Raw genomic sequence first — 16564 nt, forward strand, 5'->3', positions numbered from 1 at the left:
GAGACTAACAAATTTATTTGATGGTCTCTAGGGTGCCAAAAGTACTCCTTTTCGTTTTTCGGATACAGACTAACACGGCTGCTACTCTGAAACCTCTAATTAGTATGTGTGACTTAAATGCTCTCCCCTGCCCTTGCTATGCTCATCTCCCCCGTGCCATGCTCATCTATCCTCTGCACCCGCCCCATAGAATCATAGAATATCAGGGTTAGAAGGGACCTCAGGAGGTCATCTAGTCCAACCCCCTGCTCAAAGCAGGACCGATCCCCAATTAAATCATCCCAGCCAGGGCTTTGTCAAGCCTGACCTTAAAAACTTCTAAGGAAGGAGATTCCACCACCTCCCTAGGTAACACATTCCAGTGCTTCACCACCCTCCTAGTGAAAAAGTTTTTCCTAATATCCAACCTAAACCTCCCCCACTGCAACTTGAGACCATTACTCCTTGTTCTGTCATCTGCTACCACTGAGAACAGTCTAGAGCCATCCTCTTTGGAACCCTCTTTCAGGTAGTTGAAAGCAGCTATCAAATCCCCCCTCATTCGTCTCTTCCTTAGACTAAACATCCCCAGTTCCCTCAGCCTCTCCTCATAACTCATGTGTTCCAGTCCCCTAATCACTTTTGTTGCCCTCCGCTGGACTCTTTCCAATTTTTCCACATCCTTCTTGTAGTGTGGGGCCCAAAACTGGACACAGTACTCCAGATGAGGCCTCACCAATGTCGAATAGAGGGGAACGATCACGTCCCTTGATCTTCTGGCAATGCCCCTACTTATACATCCCAAAATGCCATTGGCCTTCTTGGCAACAAGGGCACACTGTTGACTCATATCCAGCTTCTCATCCACTGTAACCCCTAGGTCCTTTTCTGCCGAACTGCTGCCAAGCCATTCGGTCTTTCGTCTGTAGCGGTGCATGGGATTCTTCCGTCCTCTGCACTTGTTGTTGTTGAACCTCATCAGATTTCTTTTGGCCCAATCCTCCAATTTGTCTAGGTCCCTCTGTATCCTATCCCTACCCTCCAGCGTATCTACCACTCCTCCCAGTTTAGTGTCGTCTGCAAACTTGCTGAGGATGCAATCCACACCATCCTCCATATAATTTATGAAGATATTGAACAAAACCGGCCCGAGGACCGACCCTTGGGGCACTCCACTTGATACCGGCTGCCAACTAGACATGGAGCCATTGATCACTACCTGTTGAGCCCGACAATCTAGCCAGCTTTCTATCCACCTTATAGTCCATTCATCCAGCCCATCCATCCCCGTCATGCTCATCTACCACCTCCCGTCACCCTGCTTATTTACCCCAGCCCCCATGACCCCCACCACACACATTTATCCACCCTGCTCATTTACTCCCTGCCCCCCACCACACACATCTACCCCCCCTTGCCATGATCATAGATCCCCCATCCTCCACCCCTCCTGCTTATGGACTCCCTGCCTCCAACTCCAACCCCCACATGCTATGTTTATCTACCCCTGCCACCCACTCTACTCCACAGACACACTCATCTACTCCATGCCCCCCACCACCCTACTATGCTCATCTACACTGTCCACCACCCTGCCACACTTATATACCCCCTGTCCCCAGACCCCACTCTGCCACACTTATCTACCCCTGCCCCCATAACTCCACCACACTCATCTACACTGCCCCCCACCCCTCCACCACCTCACCATGCTCATCTATCCCCTGTCCCCTTCCTCCTTGCAATACCAGCCCCCACGCCAAATCACAAACCCACCATTCACCAAAGTCACGTCTCTCTTTCCCTTCACCACACCCCCAGTCCAAAACAGGAGTATTGAGGTTATATTTGCTCTGTATTTGGCACGGATGCAACCACTAGCCAAAAGTATAACTGGGTTAAACAAATTAGAAAGTTCATGGAGGCTAGGTCCATCAATGGCTATTAGCCAAGATGATCAGGGACACAGCCCCTTGCTCTGGGTGTCCCTAAGCCTCTGACTGCCAGATTCTGAGACATGATGACAGGGGATGGATCACTCAATAAATTGCCCTGTTCTGTTCACTCTCTCTGAAGCAGCAGGCACCAGCCACTGTTGGAAGGCAGGACACTGGGCTGGATTAACCATTGGTCTGACCCAAGGTTGTCCTTATGTTCGTTGCTGGAATTCTGTGTCCAGTTCTGGTGCCCGTAATTCCAGAAGGATGTTGGTAAACTGGAGAGGGTTCAGAGAAGAGCCATGAGAATGATTAGAAAACATGGCTTACAGTGATGGACTCAAGGAGCTCAGTCTCCAAAGGAGCATAACAGAAAGAAGGTTAGGGGTGACTTGATCACAGTACCTACATGGAGAACAGAAATTTATCTAAGTCTCTTCAGTCTAGCAGAAAAAGGTATAACCAGATCCAATGGATGAAACTGAAACTAGACAAATTCAGACTAGAAATGAGGTACAAATTCGTAACAGTGAAGGTAATTAACGAGGCTCATTGTGGATTTCCGTCACTGGCAATTTTTAAGTCCAGATTGGCTGTTTTTTAAACTAAGTCCAATGGCCTGTGTTATGCAGGAGGTCAGACTAGATGATCACAGTAGTCCCTCTGGCCTTACAATCTGCCCCTAGGGCTGGGCCCTGCAGTCTAAGCATGTCGCTCCGTCCTGGTTACATCCCCCTTTTTGTTCTTTCAGTTCAGGAGGGGTTTGTTCGGAAGGACACTTCGGGCCCTACCTATGCTGCCCCCTGGCTGGGGGGCAGGGGCGGCTGTGGCAGTGAGGGGAGTGGCAGAGCTGTGTGTGTGTGTATGGTGTGGCTTTGCAGGCCAGTGCTGTTAGGAGTTGGAGCCAAAGCACCAGCTGTGTTAAATAGCCTCTCTCAGGATCTGAGCCGCAAGCTGCTTGCAGCCAAGCAGGAATTGATGAGCCTTAAGGGATTAGGGGGACAACAGCCTCGCTGATCAACCACTTAGCATTCCTGCACTGTGTTAAATAAGTAACACCTGTTCACCCGGCTGAGCTGCCAGGTCTGGCTGAGAGCAGCCCCAGCCCAGGCAATGGGGTGGGTGGGGAACAGCTCACTGCTGTCACAAACAGAAAAGGAACTCAGGAGCCCTGGCTGCCAGCTCCCCACCCTGTTTTAACTACTAGAACCCACTCCCCTCTCAGAGCATAGATAGAGCCCCAGAGCCCTGATTCCCAGGCTTCTGTCCTAACAAAACATTCCGTGTGCTAGGCCGTTGGTGAACCTGCTCATGTTAGGCCAAGGGGCCTGGTCTGCAGTTGCCGGGTTTCTAGTAACGTGCGGCGACCAGAAGAATGTGCCTGTGGTGTGAGGAACAAGGTGCTCCAGCTGCCCCCTTAGTGTCCTTTAGCTGAACTGGCTCTTAGAGCAGAGTAATTCTGGGAAAGCCAGGTGCACCCAGGGTTCTTAGTGAAAACGGGACCATCAGAGACTGAAAGGCCATGGTAGGAGCCATGCAGTGAGCCATTTGCAGAGAGGGCCTGTGACCCATAGCAAATGGTGGGAGTTCACAGACATATGAGATCAATTTGAAAAAAGGGAGGTTCTGATGAATTGGGCACCAGCCTGCAGCATTGACTGGGCTCTAGCACCAGTACATTTTACACCCCCATGATAAAGCAGTTTGTTATCATTAGGGTTCAGAACTAATGTTCCATTGAGGAAACAAGCCAGTTTGCACTTCTCCCAGTTGTTGCTTCAGGCAGTTGAAGACTCAGGCAGGGCCTCCTATATTTAGATCTGCAGCCCCCAGGGCAGGTTCTGTGCTTCCCTATACCATGTAGGTGAATACACAGTGTCACATTTGTGTGAAACACCAGCTTTCCTGTGGTGTGCAAGTGACGTTCTTGAAACAGACATGGCCCAGTTGCTGGAGCTACACAGGGATACACCTCTGACAAAATGGGAGATGAGGGGGCTGCAGCTGGAGCATCTCCCCACAAAGCCATGTGCACCTTCTTCAGTGCTCCATGGGACTCTCCCTCGTATGAGACTGGACGGAGGCTCTAGGGGGAGTCCAGTCTCTGGTGTCAGTGTGATGCTTTCTCAGGGTGTTCAGGACTATGAATGACCTTATTACCCCTCTGCCTTAGCAAAAGAGAGACATGCTGGTGCTAAACTGGGTGACTGCTCCCTGTCATCCCAATCTCTTAGCCACCACAGATAAACTTCTCAGGACTTTGCCAGTCCTTTCTTTGACATGCAGGTGTCAAGGCTGATTCCCCACCCTGGCACTTTGAGTGCAGAAGGTGGAGGCCTGCAAGGATTCTAAAAAATTAATACTGGCCATTCCAGGCTTGTATCAAATTCTCAAGGTTACAGCTTTTCTCTGACCTTGGATAGGTAGATGCTGCCACCACCAAAGTGAAAAAACCCCTTTGAGAACCCAGGAAAGCGCACTTGGGAATTCCTTCCTCAAGCCGTTTCACCCTCCATGCCTTGGGGAAGAGCTGAGAAAGAAAACAAAGGAAATCAGCTGTTGCTATCAGCTAATTAAACAACATATGCACAAACCTCTTAGGACACAAAAATCCAATCCTGTTCTTAAAAAAAAAGGTACATTTTATTAAAAACAAAAAGAAAGAAAATACATTTGGAACCTAGGCTTTTTGCTAGATTTAAAAAACAAAAACAAAACAATTGCTAGGATTAAGCATCAAGATAGCTCTCTTAAGGTCCAGTTTAAAGGTTACAAGCAAAACAAAAGCACTTGGGGTTAGCAAAGAGAAGTCTACAAGCCATAAAGAAATAAAAGAGATAAACCTAATTGCATCTTCCTAGACATTTCCCGATCTACTTATATAGCTGGGGTTTCAAATGAGTAGTTTCTAGGTATAATGTGGTGATTTTACATACCTGGCCCAAAGCTTTTTACAGCATAGTTCAAATCCTGTCTCTGCTCTTCAGGAGAAGAACGCAGACAGACAAAGGGGAAGTTTTTCCCCCAATTTTAAAAAGTTCTAGCCTTCCCATTAGCCCTTTTGGTCAGGTGCCCACTCCCTTCCTTTTACCTATGCAGGGAGACTTTTTAACACTTTACAGGTAAAGCAAGTAGAGAACAACTATAGCTAACTGGCTGGCTGGGTGTCCATAAAAGGGAGCTATTTCCCCCCCCTTTCATTTATCACAGCAGGTAACACTGGGTGCATCCCAGTTCCTGAGCCCCCTTGAAGAGCATTTCCCTGTGGTATCCAGCTTCTGTCACTGGGCACTCAATAAATACTAAGTCCACTGTCTCTAAAGAGACAGCAATAACACCAGTTTACTTGATTCAACTAAGAAGTCACACTTCACTTAATATTACAGCACTGAGCTCTACTTATCAAAAAACAAAGAGACATATATTAGTAAAGATAGAAAGTCAAGTGATATTGAGTAAGGGTGGTAGAAACAGATATGGTTAGAGATGAAACCAGAATATAACTCACTTCTAATAGGCTGTGGGAGGGCTGGTTAGAAGTGGGCGGGCTTGTGTCCACCAGCTTCCCGGAACCCAATATGAAACGATTAACCAGAATTTTAGCAGTCTAAGAGAAGGTCCTCACCTAAAATAACATTTTGCATCACCAGCCCCAAGGGTTAGGTTACAACTTTCATGGATACAAAAAGCACTGTCCTTTTTGTTCTCTCAGCAATGGATAACAAATTGTCTTTTTGCTTCCCCTTATATTTCCCCTCAATTCTTTGTTCTGACCTCAGAGACAGGTTTTAGTCTCCTGCGTCTTCAAATCCTGGCCCTACCCCCATTCAACCTATTTTGCTGGGGGCTTAATATGCAAATATGGCTTCCTTGTGTTGGTTCCACAATGCTTCATTTACATTGGAGACAGGTCGATAACTGCCTTCTCTCCTGTCTAGGGCAAAAACCTGTTTCTCCATGTGTTTGGTCATATAGTGTTAATACAGACATTTTACCATGACATTAATGACCAATATGTCATGGGTTTTTATTCAATACCTTACAAGATGTTCTTTATAAATAAATACTATGAAAGCAGTGTGTTAGGTGTAGTGAGTGTCCCAGGCCTTATAGGAGTTGCTGACAAGTAGTGAACCACCAATGGACTTCTGTGTCACAGTCAGCATTGAGGTTGCCTGGAGGAGCTAGTGAGAGTGTACAGTGGCCTCTGACCCTGTCAAGAACTGGGCCCATGGATGGGAATGGCCTGAGGGCGCTGCTGACCAGGATTAAGTAAGAGTTCATACAAACAGCCCCAGCATCCAGATGAGGGATGTCTGTATAAACAGCCCTCATGCCCCCTCCCAGAGACAGCTAAATCTCAGCATGGCGCAAAGGATCCCTGACTAAACAGCTGCTGTGACCCGCCCCAGAGATCGTTGCATTTTTGTGGCATTTGAAGCAATCTATAGGGGTTTGTAAAGCAATTTTGGGCTAGTTAGTGCTTGCTCTGAACCTTAGGAGGGTCTTTTGTGTTAAAAAGTCTTAAGAGTTTGGCAGTAAGTGGATTTTGTGGGGTTTTCTGTGAGCACCTGGGGAACTAGGAAAGCAGCTTGAGCTAATTGGGCTCCAGCTGATTCTAGCTGCTCATGCGGAAGGGATGTGTGTACCTTGAGGGAGGATATGGACTGGCAGCTTTAGATTGGATTGAGGGTGGCTTGGGACCAGGTAATAAATCCCAATGGAAGAGTCAGGACATTTGCCACCCTCCCTCTGAATTCCACTTCAGAAATTTTGATTAATTTTTAATTAATTTACTTTTGGTCGTTTCAGAGAGGTGGGAGTCTTTGAGTTAAATGTCTTCAAAACAAAGAAATTCAGCTGATGGCATTGCCAGGCTTGAGTGCTCAAACACTCAATTAATTGCATTTGAGTTGGCAGGTTGTTCAGAGGGGGCTGAGTTGGTTGGTTGGTTACCGGTGAGTGGGTGGGTGGGTTGATTGATTGGTAGCATTTGAGTTGTTTGTTTGTTCACAGGAGGGTGAATTGGTTGATTGGTTAACAGGGGTTAATGAACCTTGAGTGAGCTGGTTGGTTACTGGAAGATAGACTGGTTGGTTATTGGTGGCTGAGCTGGTTGTTTGCTCACCATGGGTGAGCTGGTTGGTTACTGGAGGTGTTTGGATGGGGTGAGTTTGAGATAGTGGGTAGTTGGTTGGGGTTGTGGGGGTGATTTTATTTATTACAGGGGGTTGTTGGTTGGTTACTGGGAGTTCAGCCTGAGATTCACCATGTGCTGCCTCATGCTTATCTGTACTCCCCTGTTTTCCTACCATTGACACACCATTTCAGCAGGTCAACATTAGCAAAATGAGCGAAAGGCCTCAGCAGTCACCCACACTAGAAAATGGTCATGCTGTTGGCTGGGCTGAGCCGTACAACTGCTGCTAGAACCCTGTGTTAATTTCTGGGGTCCAGAATTCAAGAAGGACGTTGATAAATTGGAGAGAATTCAGAGAAGAGCCATGAGAATGACTACAGAATTGGAAAACACACCTTAAAGTGATAGTCTCAAGGAGCAAAATCAGTATAGTTTAACAAAGAGATGGTTAAGGGTGACAATCACGGTCTATCAGGTCTCAAGTTGCAGTGGGGGAGGTTTAGATTGGATATTAGGAAAAACTTTTTCACTAAGAGGGTGGTGAAACACTGGAATGCGTTACCTAGGGAGGTGGTAGAATCTCCTTCCTTAGAGGTTTTTAAGGTCAGGCTTGACAAAGCCCTGGCTGGGATGATTTAACTGGGAATTGGTCCTGCTTTGAGCAGGGGGTTGGACTAGATGACCTTCTGGGGTCCCTTCCAACCCTGATATTCTATGATTCTATGATTCTATGATCAGTACCTATGTGGGGAAAATAAATTTGGTACTGATCTCTTTAATCCAGCAGACAGAGATATAACAATATCCAATGGTTGGAAGTTAAATCTAGACAAATGGAGAGTGAAAATAAGGCAAAATTTGTTAACAGCACAATTTATATGTTCATAGATTCCAAGGCCAAAAAGGACCATGGTGATCATCTAGTCTGACCTCCTGTTTAACATATACCAGAGAACTGCCCCACAATATTTCCTAGAGAGATCTACTAGAAAAGATTCCCAAAGGTCATGGAGGATTCTTTTTAAAATTCAGATTGGATATTTTTCTAAAAGATCTGCTCTAGTTTAAATGGGAATTAATTAAGGGCTGTGTTATACAAGAGGTCATCTTAGATGATCACCCTGGTCCTTTCTGGCCTATAACCTATGACTCTTAGTCCCATGCTAGGCATTAGACACCACTCCCCTCCCAGATCTGGGGATAAACCCAGGAGTCCTAGCTCCCAGTCCCCACTGCTCAAACTGCAGAGTGCCTCTCTTCCATCATCTTTGCAATCACCATGTGGGGAATGCCAAGGTTCCCCCTACCCCAGCCATGTCAGGCCCAGCTGTGCCAGTGGTGGTGTCTCTGATGGGGCAAGCACGGGTGCCAGGCTGCGGGCCGCTGTCCTCGATGTATCAGCTGGAATTATCCTGGACTTTGCAGCCTTCTGCTGATGCTAATAGCCTTGGCGGTAGCATGTTGTGTTAGTGCATACAAAGAACAGAGACTAATTGCCTTTGTCAGTAAGCCCCGGAGATCCAGAGCTTAACTCCTCAGACACCGCCTGGAGCCATAAGCTGGATTGGGCCAATCCAGGAGCTCCCTGAAATAGACTGGCACCTGCTGCAGTGCCTCTGCAGCACTGATGGGAGGTCTGGGGGGTCCAGAGGGGCCATGGCAGAGCTGGGAGGGGCAGTGAGTGGGGGAAGGGGACATGGGAGCCCCAGTGACTGATCTTGGTGACCCTGTGAATGGCTTTCTGCAGGATCGCTCCCCCACAGTCCTCCCTCTTCCCTAGAATGGGATCACTCTCCAGCCCATCCCCTCCCCACTTCCCTGGGATCCCCATGCCCCACAGGCCATCTGTACACACACACACCCAGTGCACCCCATGCCAGGGATGGGATTCCATCCCCCCAGCCACACTATCCCTCCCCCATATCAGGGACAGGATCACCATCCACCCGCCACTGTTCCCTCCTACTGGGGATGGTATCGGATTCCCCCACAGTCCATCCCCCTTCCCAATACTGGGGATGGGATTGCTGTCTCCTCAGCCCACCCTTCCCCACCTGCACAACCCATCTATCATTCACCTTCCTGGGACAGGCCCAGCATCCCCCAACCTCCTTCGTGGAGATGGGCCCCCAACCCCTCCCACACATCCTCAGGGATGGGATTGCCCACTCATCCCACGGCCCAAACACCCCATTCTCAGGGACAGAATCACCAGGTCTCAGTCTCTTTCATGTCTATCATCACGGAAAGAAAAGGAGTACTTGTGGCACATTAGAGACTAACCAATTTATTTGAGCATGAGCTTTCGTGAGAGTGGGGTGGGGGGGAGAGAAAACCTTTTGAAGTTTTACTTTGTATAATGACTCAACCACTCTCAATCTCTATTCAAGCCTAAGTTAATTGTCTCTAATTTGCAAATTAATTCCAATTCAGCACTCTCATTGGAGTCTGTTTTTGAAGTTTTTTTGTTGAAGAATAGTCACTTTTAGGTCAGAAATCGAGTGACCAGAGAGATTGAAGTGTTCGCCGACTGGCTTATGAATGTTATAATTCTTGACATCTGATTTGTGTCCATTTATTCTTTTATGTAGAGACTGTCCAGTTTGACCAATGTATATGGCTGAGGGGCACTGCTGGCACATGATGGCATATATCACATGGGTAGATGTGCAGGTGAACGAGCCTCTGATAGTGTGGCTGATGTGATTAGGCTGAAGGTGACGTCTAGTGGCATTCTGTTATTTTCTTTGTTAGGCCTGTCCTATAGTAGGTGACTTCTGGGTACTCTTCTGGCTCTGTCAATCTGTTTCTTCACTTCAGCAGGTGGGTATTGTAGTTGTAAGAATGCTTGATAGAGTAAAACTATTTTCCCTTGTTTATTCCCCCCCACCCCGGGCCTCAGACGTTCTTGTTTTCAAAAGGTTTTCTCTCCCCCCACCCCACTCTCCTGCTGGTAATAGCTCATCTTAAGTGATCACTCTCCTTATAATGTGTATGATAAACACCCATTTTTTCATGGTCTGTGTGTATATAAATCTCCACACTGTATTTTCCACTGAGTGCATCCAATGAAGTGAGCTGTAGCTCACTAAAGCTTATGCCCAAATAAATTGGTTAGTCTCTAAGGTGCCGCAAGTACTCTTTTTCTTTTTGCGAATACAGACTAACACGGCTGCTACTCTGAAACCTATCGTCACTGACAATCTTTGAGATTTTGTTTCTGGGGCCTCCTGCAGCGACCCCCTGCTGCCCATCCTGGCTCTTGTACCTCTGCGCAGGGTCTCCCGGGGCTGGCAGGGGAGCTGGTAAGTCATTGCAGGTAGCAAAGAGGGTTGGATGGAGTCAGGCTCGCCACCATCACCTGATTCACCTCCCTGGAAGAAAGCAAATAACGTCAGGGGCTTATGAGTAAGCAGAGCAATTTCTGAATTGTTTCCTTCAGGATCAGGCTATTTGCAGATGTGGGGCCCCATGCTGGCACAGTCTGGGTGACTTGCCAGATAATTCAGGTTGGGAATTGCACTGCTTTGTCCTAACTGGTATTTGAGCCTCTCTTCATGTTGCTCTATCCCTTACAGGGCTGGCTTGCGAGGTCAGGCCAGAGTCCACCATGACCCAAAGAATGTCTTGTTCCTTGATCTGCAGGTGTTCCCTGTGTCTAGACCCTCGGCAGGTGTTAGGAGGAATCTGGAATTTCCAGGCTTGGCTCCAGAGGCCAAGGAGTCCCAATAGCCTTGTTCATGCCACATATCACCAATCAGGAGAAAATCATTGGCAAGTGCCAGTGCTGAGAGGTTTCCAAATGGAGGATGGAGAAGTCACTACCAGCAGCATGTAGAGCCAAGACCAGTGGGTCTAGAGCTAGTCTGAATAGGGGAGACCTGGTTCCTCTGCTTGAACCCCGATTTTGCCATCTCCAAGCTCAACATGAGTTGTTAGCGTGGGGTGGGAGTCCCTGACTCCAGGCTGCTCCCAGCCTTTGCCTCACAAACAGACACAAGGTGTAGCTGCAAACCAGATGTTCTCACAATGTCAATGAACATGGTTCCCAAGAGGATCTCTGTTTTTCTAGCATGTTAAATCTCTGGGAGTTGTTATATGAGGGCAGGCTGCAGAAGGATCCACTCTCAGTGGCAGGAAAAGACCCTTGACACTAAGAACCACTACTTTTCTAGGGCTTTGAGGTCTTCTGGCTTTGTCAAGATGGGGTTTAGAAAGGATCCATGCCCCTTGGCAGATTTGGGGAGGAAGCATATTATGAACCATGCACCTCAGAGACCAGCTCACTGACCCGCAGAGATGGGGTTATGGGGTGGGCTCTGTCAGCAAGGGGACTTTGTCGATTCACTTCTACCTGGTACTGACAAGATACCTGGTACTGGCAACAAGAGTGATGTAGTGGTGGGAGTCTGCTATAGACCACCGGACCAGGGGGATGAGGTGGATGAGGCTTTCTTCCGGCAGCTCGCAGAAACTACTAGATCGCACGCCCTGGTTCTCATGGGTGACTTTAATTTTCCTGATATCTGCTGGGAGAGCAATACAGCGGGGCATAGACAATCCAGGAAGTTTTTGGAAAGCGTAGGGGACAATTTCCTGGTGCAAGTGCTAGAGGAGCCAACTGGGGGGGGAGCTTTTCTTGACCTGCTGCTCACAAACCAGGTAGAATTAGTGGGGGAAGCAAAAGTGGATGGGAATCTGGGAGGCAGTGACCATGAGTTGGTTGAGTTCAGGATCCTGACACAGGGAAGAAAGGTAAGCAGCAGGATACGGACCCTGGACTTCAGGAAAGCAGACTTCGACTCCCTCAGGAAACGGATGGCCAGGATCCCCTGGGGGACTAACTTGAAGGGGAAAGGAGTCCAGGAGAGCTGGCTGTATTTCAAGGAATCCCGGTTGAGGTTTCCATCCCGATGTGTCGAAAGAATAGTAAATATGGCAGGCGACCAGCTTGGCTTAACGGTGAAATCCTAGTGGATCTTAAACATAAAAAAGAAGCTTACAAGAAGTGGAAGGTTGGACATATGACCAGGGAAGAGTATAAAAATATTGCTCGGGCATGTAGGAATGAAATCAGGAGGGCCAAATTGCACCTGGAGCTGCAGCTAGCGAGAGATGTTAAGAGTAACAAGAAGGGTTTCTTCAGGTATGTTGGCAACAAGAAGAAAGCCAAGGAAAGTGTGGGCCCCTTACTGAATGAGGGAGGCAACCTAGTGACAGAGGATGTGGAAAAAGCTAATGTACTCAATGCTTTTTTTGCCTCTGTCTTCACCAACAAGGTCAACTCCCAGACTGCTGCGCTGGGCATCACAAAATGAGGAAGAGATGGCCAGCCCTCTGTGCAGAAAGAGGTGGTTAGGGACTATTTAGAAAAGCTGGACGTGCACAAGTCCATGGGGCTGGACGAGTTGCATTAAAGAGTGCTAAAGGAATTGGCGGCTGTGATTGCAGAGCCATTGGCCATTATCTTTGAAAACTCGTGGCGAACGGGGGAAGTCCCGGATGACTGGAAAAAGGCTAATGTAGTGCCAATCTTTAAAAAAGGGAAGAAGGAGGATCCTGGGAACTACAGGCCAGTCAGCCTCACTTCAGTCCCCGGAAAAATCATGGAGCAGGTACTCAAAGAAGCAATCCTGAAGCACTTACATGAGAGGAAAGTGATCAGGAACAGTCAGCATGGATTCACCAAGGGAAGGTCATGCCTGACTAATCTAATCGCCTTTTATGATGAGATTACTGGTTCTGTGGATGAAGGGAAAGCAGTGGATGTATTGTTTCTTGACTTTAGCAAAGCTTTTGACACTGTCTCCCACAGTATTCTTGTCAGCAAGTTAAAGAAGTACGGGCTGGATGAATGCACTATAAGGTGGGTAGAAAGTTGGCTAGATCGTCGGGCTCAACGGGTAGTGATCAATGGCTCCATGTCTAGCTGGCAGCCGGTGTCAAGTGGAGTGCCCCAGGGGTCGGTCCTGGGGCCGGTTTTGTTCAATATCTTCATAAATGATCTGGAGGATGGTGTGGATTGCACTCTCAGCAAATTTGCGGTTGATACTAAACTGGGAGGAGTGGTAGATACGCTGGAGGGGAGGGATAGGATACAGAGGGACCTAGACAAATTGGAGGATTGGGCCAAAAGAAATCTGACGAGGTTCAATAAGGATAAGTGCAGGGTCCTGCACTTAGGACACAAGAATCCAATGCACAGCTACAGACTAGGGACTGAATGGCTAGGCAGCAGTTCTGCGGAAAAGGACCTAGGGGTGACAGTGGACGAGAAGCTGGATATGAGTCAGCAGTGTGCCCTTGTTGCCAAGAAGGCCAATGGCATTTTGGGATGTATAAGTAGGGGCATAGCGAGCAGATCGAGGGACGTGATCGTCCCCCTCTATTCGACATTGGTGAGGCCTCATCTGGAGTACTGTGTCCAGTTTTGGGCCCCACACTACAAGAAGGATGTGGATAAATTGGAAAGAGTCCAGCGAAGGGCAACAAAAATGATTAGGGGTCTGGAACACATGACTTATGAGGAGAGGCTGAGGGAACTGGGATTGTTTAGTCTGCAGAAGAGAAGAATGAGGGGGGGGATTTGATAGCTGCTTTCAACTACCTGAGAGGTGGTTCCAGAGAGGATGGTTCTAGACTATTCTCAGTGGTAGAAGAGGACAGGACAAGGAGTAATGGTCTCAAGTTGCAGTGGGGGAGGTTTAGATTGGATATTAGGAAAAGCTTTTTCACTAGGAGGGTGGTGAAACACTGGAATGCGTTGCCTAGGGAGGTGTTGGAATCTCCTTCCTTAGAAGTTTTTAAGGTCAGGCTTGACAAAGCCCTGGCTGGGATGATTTAATTGGGGATTGGTACTGCTTTTGAGCAGGGGGTTGGACTAGATGACCTCCTGAGGTCCCTTCCAACCCTGATATTCTATGATTCTGACTAAACCAACAATGCCAGCTCAGAGAACCCAGTGCAAGTGTCACCCTGATGCCAGGTATTTCTCACGTCTCATCCAGCAGTCCCCATTTCTTAGGGCTTGCCACCATGTGCCATGTTCAAGCTCAAGAGGCAAACCAAAGAAGAATCCAGGACAGTTCCTGGTCTGCGCCAGCTGGAGGGCTCAAGGCCCTGTCCCATGAGTCACCAAGCTGCAGCTGTGACCTGGGGAGTCCTGATGAGAACCCACTGCTGTCCTTCAGCACTGACAGCTAGGGTGTAGCGCACGCTAGAAGAGGGGGCAGTATGGGGCCTGTGCTCCTCCTGTCATACTCTGTCCTTGAACAGGTAGCTCTGTGAACAAGATTTGTAATCACGTATCCTGATGTATTTCTCATGGAACCATCCACCAAATACTGAGTCTGTTATCTCTTCGGCATTTGGTAGAGGTTTATCGTGAAAATTGCTAAAAATGAGAGAGTTATAACTGATTAATGGTATAAATGAATTACACATGGAATCATCCTCCAAAAGCCTTTCAGATTCGCTCCTTGTGATTTGGTAGATATCAGTTCATGATTTGGTGGAAATTACTGAAAATGAGACAGTTCTTACTGAACAATGTTAGTAATTAATTACACATGGAACGATCCTCCGAATTCCTTTGGTAATTAGCTCCTGGTGATTTCGAATAATATCGGTAGGTGAAAATGACTAGGAATGAGAAAATTCATTCCTCATCCATCTTCTGATAAATTTCCAGTGGACTCATCCACCAGAAAAGCAATTGCATTCTCTCCCAGTGCGTTGGTACAGATCGGTTCATAGAATCATAGAATTATAGAATATCAGGGTTGGAAGGCACCTCTGGAGGTCATCTAGTCTAACCCCCTGCTCAAAAGCAGAACCAATCCCCAATTAAATCATCCCAGCCAGGGCTTTGTCAAGCCTGACCTTAAAAACCTCTAAGGAAGGAGATTCCACCACCGCCCTAGGCAACGCATTCCAGTGTTTCACCACCTTCCTAGTGAAAAAGTTTTTCCTAATACCCAACCTAAACCTCCCCCACTGCAACTTGAGACCATTACTCCTTGTCCTGTCCTCTTCTACCACTGAGAATAGTCTAGAACCATCCTGTAGTTGAAAGCAGCTATCGAATCCCCCCCTCATTCTTCTCTTCTGCAGACTAAACAATCCCAGTTCCCTCAGCCTCTCCTCATAAGTCATGTGTTCCAGACCCCTAATCATTTTTGTTGCCCTTCACTGGACTCTTTCCAATTTATCCACATCCTTCTTGTAGTGCGGGGCCCAAAACTGGACACAGTACTCCAGATGTGGCCTCACCAATAGCGAATAGAGGGGGATGATCACGTCCCTCGATCTGCTCGTTATGCCCCTACTTATACATCCCAAAGTGCCATTGGCCTTCTTGGCAACAAGGGCACACTGCTGACTCATATCCAGCTTCTCGTCCACTCTCACCCCTAGGACCTTCTCTGCAGAACTGCTGCCTAGCCATTTGGTCCCTAGTCTGTAGCGCTGCATTGGATTCTTGTGTCCTAAGTGCAGGACTCTGCACTTGTCCTTGTTGAACCTCATCAGATTTCTTTTGGCCCAGTCCTCCAATTTGTCTAGGTCCCTCTGTATCCTATCCCTCCCCTCCAGCGTATCTACCACTCCTCCCAGTTTAGTATCAACCGCAAATTTGCTGAGAGTGCAATCCACACCATCCTCCAGATCATTTATGAAGATATTGAACAAAACCGGCCCCAGGACCGACCCCTGGGGCACTCCACTTGACACCGGCTGCCAGCTAGACATGGAGCCATTGATCACTACCCGTTGAGCCCGACGATCAAGCCAACTTTCTACCCACCTTATAGTGCATTCATCCAGCCCATACTTCTTTAACTTGCTGACAAGAATACTGTGGGAGACAGTGTCAAAAGCTTTGCTAAAGTCAAGAAACAATACATCCACTGCTTTCCCTTCATCCACAGAACCAGTAATCTCATCTTAGAAGGCGATTAGATTAGTCAGGCATAACCTTCCCTTGGTGAATCCATGCTGACTGTTCCTGATCACTTTCCTCTCATGTAAGTGCTTCAGGATTGCTTCTTTGAGGACCTGCTCCATGATTTTTCCGGGGACTGAAGTGAGGCTGACTGGCCTGTAGTTCCCAGGATCCTCCTTCTTCCCTTTTTTAAAGATTGGTTCGTGCAAATTACTCAAAGCAAGAGAATCCTTATTTACAAGTACGTAATGGTAAAGACTCCAGCAATCCAGATTCTCTCCTGGTGAGTGTGTAGAGATTGGTTCATGAAAATTACTGAAAAAATCAAACATTTATTACTGTTCACTGCTAGTAATTAGTACCTTATGGAAGCATTCTCCATAGATCTTTTAGCGACTCTCCTGGTCATTTGGTTGAAATAGTTTGTGTAAATTACTAAAAATAAGACATTCCTTACTAATCAGCTCTAGCCATAGATGTCTCATGATCTATTTCTCTTGGAACCATCCACCAAAAACCAAGTCTATTATCTCTTCGGCATTTGGTAGAGATTTATGGTGAAAATTG

Source organism: Lepidochelys kempii, chromosome 21 (assembly GCF_965140285.1).
Source record: "Lepidochelys kempii isolate rLepKem1 chromosome 21, rLepKem1.hap1, whole genome shotgun sequence".
NCBI lineage: Eukaryota > Metazoa > Chordata > Testudines > Cheloniidae > Lepidochelys > Lepidochelys kempii.